The 13,495-nt window shown below is 37.8% G+C and overlaps 1 protein-coding gene across 9 annotated transcripts in view; it reads left to right on the top strand.

Moving 5' to 3' along the window:
• The first annotated feature begins 580 nt into the window (after nucleotides 1–580).
• The window catches only part of Ccdc68 (coiled-coil domain containing 68), a 79,351-nt gene continuing 66,436 nt past the window's right edge, over nucleotides 581–13,495 (top strand). For 6 of the 9 annotated variants that reach the window (XM_023715076.1, XM_023715070.1, XM_023715074.1 and 3 more), the window contains exon 1: nucleotides 581–721. The gene's annotated coding sequence lies outside the window, so the exon portion shown is untranslated. Of the gene's footprint in view, nucleotides 738–1,251; nucleotides 1,327–13,495 lie in introns of those variants that run through there. The other 3 variants (XM_023715082.1, XM_023715063.1, XM_023715067.1) reach the window with 2 other exon arrangements.

Raw genomic sequence — 13,495 nt, 5'->3', positions numbered from 1 at the left:
CGAAGGCAGGCCAAGCTGACAAGCTGACTGGCAGAGGGGTGTCAGGTGACATCAACTGGCCCAGTGTATAAATAAATGTCCTGCAGGCTGGGCAGTTCTTTCTGTTTTCTGACTCTTGTCTCTATTTCTCCATCTTCCACTGTCTGCTCCAGGGAAGTCCTAGAACTGCGCTGGGTGCCCAAGGCACGACGCTAACGCTGTGCAGAATGGGAACCCTGCATAGAAAGACAGTAGCCCCTAAACCAGCAAATTTTGCATAAAGTCAGAGTTTAGTTAATAATAATGGACTGTTGCTAATTTTGTACTTTTGACAAGTACACCGCTTATGTAGTGCGTGGACACCGAGGACAGAGGCTTTCCAACTTTTTGTCAGTTTCAAATGATTTTTTCAAAAGTTTGTTAAAAACAAGAACGAAACAAAAGTTTATGGATTGAGGACACAAACAGGAACTTGTTGAAAGACAACAGCAAAGATCTTTTATTTAGCAGGAGTCTCCACCGAGCCGCCTGCAGGGCCGCCTTTTGGTCCGTGCGCACTGGGCGTGCGCCAGAGCAGAGCCGCGGCCCCTCCCCGGAGTCACCCTGTCGCCGGACTCTGCCCTAACGCACCCGGCCGGGCCGGGCCGTTGCAGCCTAGTCTGCGCGCCTGGGGACGAGCTGCACAGCCCTGCACCGACCCCGGCTTCAGAGAGCTCCGCGGAGGAGCGCCGGGACCGCGCAGGTGAGCGCTCTCCCAGGTAGGGCGCCCTGGTCCTGGCAACCCGCGGCCGCCCCCTTCAGCGCGTGCCAGTGTGTGTGTGTGTGTGTGTGTGTGTGTGTGTGTGTGTGTGTGTGTGTGTGTGTGTTGGAGCGGGTGTCTCAGCGAAGCTTAGCGTACCAACACTTCCTGGAAAAGGGCATTGATGAAGGCTTTCTATGTTTTTTGTTTTCTTTTTCTTTTTCCGGTTGCCTGCTGAGGGTTCGGATTCCCTGGTGGGCCGTTCTGCTCCGGGAAGAGGGTTGCTTCTCCCCGACATCAGAGCCAGCCCCTTCTCAGCCCGGCTATTAGTTTAGCTGGTTGTTAACCAGCCTTTCCCTCTATCTAAGGTCCGAGTGATTTCTTAACTAATTGCAGGGACCTTGGAGTAAAACCCCCTGAAAAAGTCACCTGTTAAGTCCTCTGCGACCGTCCTTTCCCCCAGCCTTGGTGAGCTAGCGAAGGCTGCTGTCTAGCCTTTCTTTCATTCATTCGCGCCACTACCGGAGCTGCAGGTGCAGCGAAAGCCCGGCCCGTGCTTCACGCTCGCTGCTGTCCCTGTTAAGTGGGCGTCAGGGAGCGAAGGAGCGGTAAGTTTGGCCTTCCTAAGAGTAGCACAGAGAAGGGCAAGGCTGGTATTTAGCTAGGATGGTGACATCGTTGTGAATGTTCAGCCTCTTCCAAACGAAAAGAAAAAAAAATTAAATATGAATACTCAAACACGCAACCACCTCTGACTTTAACTGCATCGCTCCCCCACCATAGATCATGATTGTTTTTTTGAAGGATCAAAGCTCCTCCCCCTTTTTGTAGTGTCAGAAAACTAGACGAAAATTCAAAATATAAAATTAATTATTTTGCATTTGCAAATGGGAGAAGGCAATCTGTCTTTCTGGTTTCACCTGAGGCCATGAAATATTCAGTTCTGTGGAAGACTGGCTCTCCAGAAACCTGAGCTGGGTCGGGGTGTCAGGCGCCTGACGCACAATGGGTGCTGTTGCCCAGCAGCGCTGGTGCCCGGCTGCTCCTGCCCGCCCTACGCTCTCAGCTCAGGAGTGAAGGCCATATCTCTGAGGAATTTGTGCCCAAGACAGGAAAGATCACTCTGCACCTCCTCAACTATTTACCTAAATAATGAAACTAGCTTGCACTTCCCTGGGACCAAGGCAAATGTCATAAGAAAGTTCTTACCTTTTCTTACAAAATAAAGGGCTCCTTTGGGGACTTTTGAAATGAATATAGATAATATTCCGTGGATTACTAATAGGCCTGTTATTTATTATCTTGGTTATTTACAATGTACTTAACAGTGGATTTCAACTGCAATCCAAATTTTAACCAATGGTGAAAAATGTAAGCTAGGTTCCTGCAGCTCTGTAAAGGACAAGGCATTTTCTTGGGATGATTGAAAATGAAAAAAATTAAAGTTTGAAAAGGAGCATAAAACAGCTAAATACTAATTTAATGCAAATTAAATGAAAACTAAATGCATAGTTGTGGATGCCAGTGATCTAGGGGAAAATGAAGAAAAAAAAATAAGAAAGTAGTATGCATCGAATTATTTTTCCTTTAAACTGGAAAAATATGTGTCCCCCAGAGGAACAAAAAGAGCAACTGTTTTCAAGTCACCCTTAACTTTTGTTCTGTTTGGTCTTTAAACTATTCTGTTGAGGTAGCATGTATACACCATGAAATACATTTTGGTTTGTAATCCAATGATTTCTTAGTAAATTTACACAGTTGTACAACCATCCACAGTTCAATTTTCGATCGCTTTACCTTTCCTCCAAAATTTCTGGCATCTGCTTGCATTCGCTCACCACTCCCAGCCCTACTGTTGGCACCTCCAGCTCTACTTTCTGCCTCATTAGACTTGCTGTAGGTGGACATTCCATGGAAATGGAATCTATATGATCTTTAGCATCAGGCTCATTTCATTTGATATAGGGTTTGAGGTTCATGAAAGTTGTAGCCTGTATCCATAGTTTTTTGTTGGTAACCAATATTCATTCCACTTGATGGTTATGATACATTCTGTTCACCAGACAATGGACATTTCTACAATTACAGCATAATTGAAAAATAACTTATATGAACCAACTTCTTATTTAATGCTTTGATTCTTTAAAATACCAATGTCAAGAGTTAAATATGCAGGTATTTCCTACAAAGTACTGATGTTTCCTATGTAGAATTTTCTAGGGAACCATATGAGAACCTCTGATGGCACACCTATAATCCCAGCACTTGGGAGGCTGAGGCAGGAGGATTGCTGCAAGTTCAGGGCCAGCCTGGGATACATCCTGAATTCAAGGCCAGCAGAACTACAGAGAGAGATCCTGTCTAAAAAAGAAAAACAACAATAAAAAAAAAAAAAAAACCTCTGTGAAATGTTGACTTTTTGTATATTTCCAGTAGGGCTTAGGAACCTTGAATAGCACTTCTCAGTAGCAATTTTCTCTTTTATACCAGAATTCCTCCTGCATTGTGCTAAAAATGGTAAGTGCATTTGGGGCAGGAGGAGTCACACTAGATAACTTCCTCTTGTAGGGACTTCTTTTATTAGGCAGAAACCCATAAAACCTGGTAGATTCTGTGAACCTAATGAGAAGATGATGTTTTTCTGAATGTCTTTCAGTTACTACTCAAATTATAAGTTCCTACTGTGGAAAAAAATTAAAATAACTTTGAGTCTATTTTATTGGCAGTTTAAAATGCAAGAGATTTTTAAACATCTAAAATTTTAAAATGTGATTGTCTAAGTCAAATAGTATAATTTTTCCAAGGCTGAATGTATTCCTTTGCACCTGCTTTTCTGCTTGAAATGTCAGAACACCTTCCTAGACATGCTAGGGGAGAATACTACCATTTGGATGACCTGTGATGAGACAAAGAAAACAGTCTTAGTAGTCAGGATCCTCTTTTTTTTACCCTTTGGTAAAGACTTTAAAGACAATGCAGTTTTAAGATAACTCAGCGGATTAAGTGCCTACTTTGACAAGCGCAGGGACCAGGGTTCAATCCCCATTCCACATGCTCTACCATCCCCGACCCCGAGGCATGCTGAGCTGGTGACCAAGTCTGGACATGGTGGTGCATGCCTATAATCCCAGCACTGGGGAGGCTGAAAACAGGAGGATCACTATGAGTCTGAGCTGCATAATAAGACTGTACCAAATACATTAAAAAAAAAAAAAAACATTTTTCTAGTGTTAGAGCTGCGATTTTATTCCACATGTTGCCTGAGAGTTACATTCCATATTGCAGAATCCATCTTTATTTTTCTCCCTTTCATATAATTTAGGAATGGGGTGGAAACACTCACCATGCTATGTGGCCCCACCAGGAGGAATAAGGCTTGATTAGCACTGAGGAGGGAAAGACTTCTAGTTATTCTCGTGAGTTCACTTCTATTATTCTGACCTGCTATGAAGAACTTGGTATTATCCAGGATGAGTACTGCTTCTCATCTTTGTACTTTTTGTGATCTCCTGGATTTTTCAAGGATGCTGCTTCTGGAAAAGTTGAAAATGTTCCTGGCACAGAAGAGTGAGTCGACATGGCAACAGAAAGGATGGTCTTGATTGTTGCATGCTATGAATAGATTTTGTAGACACTGACCCAATAGTCTGCACACAAATGTATGAATATGGAATAAAAACAACAAATTATTCATCTTGAAAGGTATTAAGAGAGGTGTACATAGATAAGAGAAGGTTCACAAGTTCCAGTTAAATCCTGTGTTTCCCTGAAAATAAGACCTAGCTAGAAAATAAACAGCCTTTTTTCTTAATTTAATTTAATTTAATTTTGAATGGAAAAAACAAATAGCAGAAACAATGACAAACAGGGTAACATACAACAATACAGATTTATATTACAGATTTTCAAAACAAGAATAGCTAACTAAAAATGATTCTATTATCTATTTTTACCATCAAGTCTGTTGCTCAGATTAACATATAGTTATAAAAGACTGGACAAATTGAATATTAGCATTTGCTTTCAAGAAACCTTAATTTTTTCTTGTCTTTGTTTTTTTTGCTTCTTAAAAATTATTTTAATGAGAGTATAATAATAATTGATAAGACATTAGAAATGATACACCTCTAGAAGACCAAGATGAGAGGTATTCAAGCATGGTTTTTGTATTATACATTGTTGTCCTTGACATCGTTGCTTAGATCACAGATATCAGCATATAGAGTTAGTCAAGGTAAAACTTCTACACAATAACTGCTATTTTCAAAAACTGGTATAAATTATTAGTACAATCATTTCAGCAATCATATATATATATATATATATATATATATATATATATATGTTTTTCCCTCCTTTTTTTCCTATCTTTTCTCTTTTCTCTTCTTTGTTTTTTAATCCTTAAGTTCAGTTTCTCTCTATTTTACTATACCCATTATACTTTTCAGGTTAACTCTTTCAGGTTCTTGTACTAGGGAGATAATACAATATGTACACATGTAGGTCTAATTTATTTCACTTATGAGTATAGCCTCTAGTTGCAGCCACTTACCTATAAAGCCTTCGACTTTGTCTTTGTTTATAACTGAGTAGTGTAAAAATACCACACTTTTCTTAGTCCATTCCTCAGGCGATGGGACGTTTTGGTTGTTTCCAGGATTTGGCTCTGATAAATTGTGCTGCTATAATCATGGGTGCACTTACTTCACTATGGTATGGTGCTTTCAGTTCTTTTGGGAAAATACCCAGAAGGGGAGTAGCTGGTTTGAATGGTATTTCCAGTCCTAGTTTTTGAGGAGTCTACACACTCCTCAAAAGTGGTTGTACCAGTCTACAACAATAGAGAAGAGTTCCTTTTTGCCACAGCCTCTCCATAATTGTTATTAGTTGATTTCTTTATGATAGCCATTCTTTCTCTGGTGAGATGGTATCTCAGTGTTGTTTTAATTTGCATTTCTAGAATGACCAATGCTGTGGAGCATTTTTTCATGTATTTACTTGCCACTTGTATTTCTTCTGAGAAGTGTGTATTTATCTCAGATGCCCATTTTTGGATTGAGTCTTCAAATTTTGGGGGCCTAATTTTTAGTTCCTTATATAGTCTAGATACAAGACCTTTGCCTGAGTGATTATTAGTTAAGATTTTTTTTCCCAATTTGTGAGTTGTCTTTTCACTCTGTTGGTGATTTCTTTTAACATGCAGAAACTTCTCAATAAGATGAGATTCCAGTTTTTGGTAACTTACAGCATTTCTTGTGAAGTTTGGTTTTTGTTCATGAGCTGTCTGCCTACCCCTATGTCTTCAAGGTTTCTACCTGCTTTGTTTTCCAGGAGATAGAGTGTTTCTTTTTTCTTTTTCTTTCTTTCTTTTTCAGAACTGGGTATCGAACTCAGGCCCTTGCACTTGCCAGGCAAGCACTTATTCTACTTAGCCATCTGCCCTGCCCCATTTCTTTTTTTTTTCTTTTTTTTTCAAATAATAATTCATTTTCTTCTTTTTATTTTATTTTATTTTATTTGTTTTTCTGTATATTTTTGTGGAATCAGAGATTGAACTCAGGCCCTTGCACTTGCCAGGCAAGCATTTATTTTACTGAGCTATCTCCCCAGCCCCTGTGTTTCTCTTTTAATGTTTAGATCTTTAATCCATTTTGACTTTAGCTCGGTGAATGGTGATAGACATGGGTCAAGTTTTACTTTTTGGCATGAGGAGAGCCAGTTTTTCTAGCACTATTTGTTAAAGAGGCTATTTTACTTCCAGTGAACATATTTAGCCCCTTTGTCCAAGATAAGATGGCTGACAGTGTTTGTCATTGTATCTGCATCTTCTAATCTATTCCATTGATCCTTAGGTCCTTTTTTTCCCCCAATACTGTGCTCTAGTATAATTTCAAGTCAGGGATTGTGATGTCTCCTGCCTTGCCTTTGTTGCCCAGGATTGCCTTTGTTAGCCTAGGTCTTTTCTGGGTCCAAATAAATTTTACGAATGTTTTCTCTAGCTCTCTGAGGTATGCTGATGGTATTTTGATAGAGATTGCATTAAATCTGTATAATAATCTTGGGAGTAGGGTTATTTTCAAAATGTTGGTTCTTCTTATCCAGGAGCAAGGAATATCTTTCCATTTTCTGAAGTCCTCTTTGATCTCTTTTTTCATAGCATTGTAATTTTCATTGTATAGATAGTTTACTTCCTTTGTTAGATTAATTTCTAAGTATTTCATTTTTGGACGATATCGTGAAGGATGTTGTTTCTCTAATTTCTCTTTTAGTGAGTTTGTTATCTGTATAGAGAAATGTTATTTTTTGTATTGATTTTGTATCCTACTATGAATTTGTTTATTAATTCTAGGAGCTTCCTTGTGGAGTTTGGGTCTTCCAAGTAAAGTGTTATGTCATCTGTAAATAATGATTGTTTAGCTTCTTCGCTACCTATTCTTATTTCTTTTATTTCTCTCTCTTGTCTAATGGCTCTAGCCAATGATTGCAGAACTATATTGAATAAGAGTGGTGATAGAGGACATCCTTGTCTTGTACCTGATTTAAGAGTAAAAACTTCCAATATTTCCCCATTTAGAACTATATTGGTGTTGTCAATAATCCATGTAATAATCCCAATGGGGTCAGGGAATGCAATTTACTATAAGCATAAGAGAGAGACAGAAACACCTTTCCAACTTAGGAATGACCGCTATAGCATTCACTTTACATCTGAAATTACTGTGTAAAATAAATAAATAAATAAATAAATAAATAAATAAATAAAGTAATGAGAATACTCATCAAAAAAAAGAACTATGTTGGCTATTGGTTTGACATAGATGTCTTTTATTAGATTGAGGTATAGGCCATCTATTCTAGCTTTCTATAGGGCTCTGATCATGAGTGAGTGTTAAACTTCGTCAAAAGCCTTTTCTGCATTGACTGAGGTGAGCATGTGGTTTTTGGTTTGGGCTCTGTTAATATAATGTATTGTATTTATAGATTTGTGTATTTTGAACCATTCTTACATCCTTGGGATGAATCCTACCTGTTCTTGGTGTATAATCTTCTTGATGATTTTCTGTATTTTATTTGCTAGTATTTCATTGGATATTTTTGCATCTATGTTCATGAGGGAGATTGGTCTGTAATTCTCTTTTTTGGTTGAATCTTTCTTCAGTTTTTATACCACTATAATAATTTTATATCACTATAATAATTCCTTGCTTCCAGGAATGATTTTCGGAGTATTGCTTCCTTTTCAATTTCATTGATCAGTTTGAAGAGTGTTAGGATTAAATCTTCCCTAAATTTCTTGTAGAATTCAGCTGTGATTCCATCAGAACATGGGCTTTTCTTTATTGGTAAGTTTTTTTAATTAGATTTTAAATTTCATTGGCTGATATTGGGCTATTCAGAGTTTCAATGTCTTCTTGATTCAGTTTTGTTAATTTGTACCTACCTAGGAATCTGTGTGCTTCTCCTGTGTCTTCAGTGTGTAAAAGTACAGATTTTCAAAATATTGATGATCTTCTGAATTTCCACTGGACCTTCACCATTTTCACTCTTTTTATTCTTATTGCTTGAATCTGAGTTGTTTCTTTCCTCTTTTTAAAGAGTTTGGCTAGGGGTTTATCAATTTTATTTAATCTTTCAAAGAACCAGCTTTTGGATTCATTAATTATTTGTATTGTTTTCTTTTTCATAATTGCATTAATTTCTGCTCTAATCTTTATAACTTCCCTCCATCTTTGGCCATTGGACTTAGTTTGCTCTTCTTTTTCTAGAAGGTAGAGGTGCTGTGTTATTGTATTAATTTGTTCTCTTTCTGCTTTCCTAATGTGTGAGTTCACCACTATAAATTTCCCTCTGACAACTGCTTTCATTGCATCCCACAAATTCCTATAAGTTGTGCTTGAATTTCCTTTGGATTGTAGCTGTTGTTTAATTTCTTATTTAATTTCATCTGTAACTCATTGGTTGGTGAGGAGGGTGTTATTTAATTTCCATGTGTTTATGGGGGTTTTGTGGTTTCTTTTGTCATTAACATCCAGTTTCATTGCACTGTGGTCAGATAATATGCATGGGATAATTTGTGTTTTCTTGCATATACTTAAGCATGACCTATTGACCTGTATGTGGTCTATTTTAGAAAACATGCCATATGCAGCTGAAAGGAATGTATATTCAGACATTTTGGGGTGGAACATTCTGTATATGTGCACTAAGTCCATTTGTTAAAAGGTTTGGTTCAGTTCCGCTGCCTCTTTGCTAAATTTTTGTCTGCTTGACCTAGCTTTTTGAGATAAGAGTGTGTTAAGCTCCCCTGTTAAGATTGTGATATTCATTATTAGATTTTCACGTCCATTAAAATTTGTCTTGAATAGTTAGGTGCTCCCATATTTGGTGCATGCATATTTATGACTGTTATTGCTTCCTCTTGAATATTTCCTGGAACCAGTATGTAGTGATTTTCTTTATATCATTTGATCATTCTTGGCTTGAAGTTAAGATTATTTGTGAATAGAATAGCTACCCATGTTTTTTTCTTAAGTTCTAGAGCATGTAGTATTATTTTCCATCCTTTGACTTTCAGCGTATGAATTTCTTTGTGGATTAAATGTGTTTCTTGTGTACGTCATTTTGTTAGATTTTGTTTGTTAATCTACTCTTAATTTATTTTTTAACTGGTGAATGAGTCCATTTACATTGGTGATTATAATTAATATGTATTGACTTATGTTTGTCATATTATTGTCTTGCTTTTGGTTCCCTCCTTTTTTCCTGTGTTTAATTGCTTGCCAAGAATGGTGGTTTCATTCTATCATCATTCTTGGAATTGTGGTCATTTTGATCTCTTTATATTCTGTGTATGTGCACTAAGGTTTGGTTTGGTTGTCATGAATTTCTTTAGTTGTCCTTTGTCATGGAAGTGTTTCACTTCTCCATTAAACTTGAAAGAGAGATTTTCAGGGTATATAAATCTGGGTTGGCATTTTTTTAATAGGACTTGAAATACTTTGCTGCATGCTCTTCTTGACTTGATGATTTGTGAGGAGAAATCTGCTGTTATCCTGATGGGTTTTCCTTTAAATGTGATCTGTTTCTTTTCTCTAGCAGCTTTTAGTATGTTGTTCTTGTACTAAATTTCTGTGACCTCAATTACTATATGTCTGGGTATAGTTTTAATTGAGTTGATATTATTTGGAGTTCTATATGCTTTGGTTGCCTGAATGTCAGATTGTTTCTCCATATTTGGCAAGTTTTATGCTAATTACTTCTGCCCATATTCTTTTTATATCATTTGTGTTGGCCTCTTCTTTCTCAATGATGCCTATTAATCTTATGTTGTTCATCTTTGCATCATCTTGCAGCTGTTGAATTATTATTTCCTTGATCCTAGCTGTCTTTAAGAGATCTTTCCTTACCATTCACTAGCTGCAATGGTGTCTTCAAGGTCTGAAAGTCTATCTTTACTTTCGTTCAAATGGTTTTGCCAGCTTGTGATGGAGGTTTTAATTTCCTGTATGTCTCTTTGAATCTGCTTCATATATTCTATTTCTTTCCTATATTGATCATTCAATATTCCTATAGTTCCATTTTTTTATTCTCCTCTATTTTATCAGTGTCTTCTTTAGAAATGCTTAGTAATTCTTTCATTATAATTATCATTTCTTTTTTGTACCTGTGAGACTATTTCTGATCTGACTTCCTCTATCCCCTTCTGCAGTTGTTTCTTCAGTTGCTATATTGTAAAATATTTCAGATGTTTGGCTTCCAATTTCTTCCATGCTGATGTCTCCTGGGTTTTTTCTGTGTGGGCTCAGGGCCTCAGATTGCCTTTCACTCCTTCTTTTGTCATTTTCTATTTCAGAGAGAACTCTATTTTGATTTCTATGATACCTTTTGGTGAAAGTTTAATAGCAAGTAGCTGTATCACTGTGATCGGAGCCTCTCTGTAAGGAGTCTGTTCTTTAGGTATCTCTCCACTGTCAGAAATTCTTGTTTTGTGTGTGTCCCAAAATTTCGCCTGCTCTATTGATTAAGAGTGAAATATTGGTTTATGATTGACACTGTCCTCTGTGATTCCATATAGGACTTTTTAAAGATTATTACCCAAGTACCTCCAGGTATTATTACCCAAAGTAGAACATGGGTTAAGGCAGATATGGTTTCCTATTTATAGGAGTACAACTAGCAAAACTACTAACAGGTAGTGAAATGTAGAAATTGACATACTTTGCAACTAATGGGTTTATACTTCAGAGCACAGGCAAATAATATAGCTGTATAACAAAGCAGTTCTTAATTTGGGAATTTATATTTAAGTTAGTTCCCCCTGAGTTCTGTCTGGGCATCTCCCCTTCATTTACCTGGAGTCTTTCAGGCAAGCTAGCTCACCCCAGTTACCTGATGCCACCTCTGTGCTGTGGGGATGCTCCTATAGGTCCGGGTCTTGGTCTGGGCCCCACAGGGCCTAGCAGTATGCTTCTGCTCACCAGGTCTAGATCTACTGAGCTTAAGCTCAACTGGCCAGACCTGGCTTTCTTCTGGCTGTTGTGCTCGGCTCCTTCCTGCTGTACCCCATCAGAGTGGACCTGTTGGGCTCCACTGGCTTCTGAGCTCCTCAGTTTCTTCTGGATGTGGCCCACCAAAAAGAGTGGACTCACTGGGCCCCCTGGCATCTTGGCACCATGGCTCCTAATCAGGCTTGACAACTAGTGATCAATAATGCCAACCCCAGGAAGCCTAACCTTTCCTTGCCTGCCATCACTCTTCTCGTACTCAGGGTCCACTCAGTAAAGCAGGTAAGGCAAGGGGTACTTTATACAAGGGGTACTTCATGGGCAAGGTATATTTGTGGGGAAAAGGGGTCTTTTGCATATATTCTTAATTACACATTAATTGTTTCCTATATATGTTTCTTGTATATTCTTCTAATTCTTATGTTTCTTACATGTGGTTTTATATTTCCTTCTTTTGTTTCCTGCACTTGCCTAAGTTATATTTCCTTCTACATTGCGTCTTAGTAAATAGTGCCTGTGATTAACTTTGTGACAATGTCTTAAAGACTTCCTTTGCTTGTGTCATCACATTGGAGTTCAAGTTGCATTGAGGATTGTCATATCATTGATAGTTCTACCTAGTTGTCTGCCTATTATTATTCTATTTGCCAATTAACAGTCATGAGTCCATTGCTTTTTCTGTCCATTTACATGTTTTTGTGGTCAGTAATTAACAATGAAGAAAACAAATCAAGATAATTGTAGCCTCCAGGTTGTTCTCAAAAAATCAGTGAAAGTCCTTGGGTTTTGAAATCTCAGTGTCTATGGTACTATGTTTGCAGTTTCAAAATAAAAATACTATGCACAGGTTTACTTTTCAAGTTGCAAGTTTTGACAAATTGTAGTCATATATAGCACTTCAATGTACAGAGCAGTTATGATACCCACCCAGCCCCCACCCAAAATGTCTTCCCTGGTCTCTTTTGTGGTCAGTCTTTGTCCCTCTCCCAGTTTTGGTGTTTTTTTTTTTTTTTTCAGTACTGGGGATTGAACTCAGGACCTTGTGCTTGCCAGGCAAGTGCTTATTCTACTGAGCTATCTTCCCAACCCTACTCCTAGTTCTAAGCAGTCACAGTTCTGGGTCCAGAACCTACATCTGTGATTTTATGTAATGTCTTATAAATGGAACCATGGTGCATGTAGCTCATTGAATTTCACTGTATTTAGCCAGCATAATGTATTTGAGATTCACCTATGTTGCCGTGTATGTGGGTGGTTCATTTCATTGTTAGTCATCTTTCTGGCACTGGATCAAATAACCTGAAGTAACTTATATAGGCTTGTTTTGGGTTAGAGCTTTGAGCTTGCAGCCGTAATCACATGGCCTACTGCTCTGCAGCCTGTGGTGGGGCAGAACATCATGGAGGAAGTGCATGGCAGGGTGAGCTGCTCACCTCATGGTGGAGGAAAAGGAAGGTGGTGGGGTCCTTCTGACCTTTTTGATCCCAATGATCTAAAGACATCATGTGAGGCCCCAGGTCTTTGATGTCTATCTCCTCCCAAGTGCCTCACCAATGACCAAGCCATTAGCCTATGGGAATTGAAGGGACATTCCTGATTTTCATGATAGCAATTTCTTTTTATTGTTGAGTGGTATTCACGTGTTGATGAGTATTTGAACTGGTTTCCAGTGCTTGGCAATCATAAACATTTATGTGCAGGTTTGTGGAACATAAATTTTCACTTCACTTGAGTAAACACCTAGAAGAGAGGCTTCTGGGTTGTGTAGTTTGTATTTTACTGTATAGAAAACTGTAAAACTTTTGTCCACAGTGCTGTATATTTTGAATTCTCAGGAACAACAGGAGGGAGTTCCAATTAGTGCCCATCCTCAGCCATGCTTGCTATTAATTCTACCCATCCCATGAATAATTTTTAAAATGAAGTAAATTATATTGCTTCTACAATAGTTTGAGTCTAGAAGATATGTATATATATATGATATATCTGTATGTTCTTCAAATACTTCATTGATGGTAATTATTATCCTCATATCTAAACAATCTAGTTAGTTATAATTTAATGTTCTTGATATCAAAGGGTAGGAATATAAATGCTTTCTTCTTAACATGTATAAATTTCTTTTAATCTCCAATGATTTTAAATATTACATTTGCATGTAATCTTTATGTATTTTGTTATATCACATAAATATCATGTATATGTGCATGTACATATGTGTGTGTTTGTGTGTGTGTCTACACATGATGCTATTGGTCTATACTTTTCATTG

Source organism: Octodon degus, unplaced genomic scaffold, assembly GCF_000260255.1.
Source record: "Octodon degus isolate 3935 unplaced genomic scaffold, OctDeg1.0 scaffold00003, whole genome shotgun sequence".
Classification (NCBI taxonomy): Eukaryota; Metazoa; Chordata; class Mammalia; order Rodentia; family Octodontidae; genus Octodon; species Octodon degus.
Note: the sequence above shows the minus strand (reverse complement) of the source record. Positions and strands in the feature narration are given on the sequence as shown.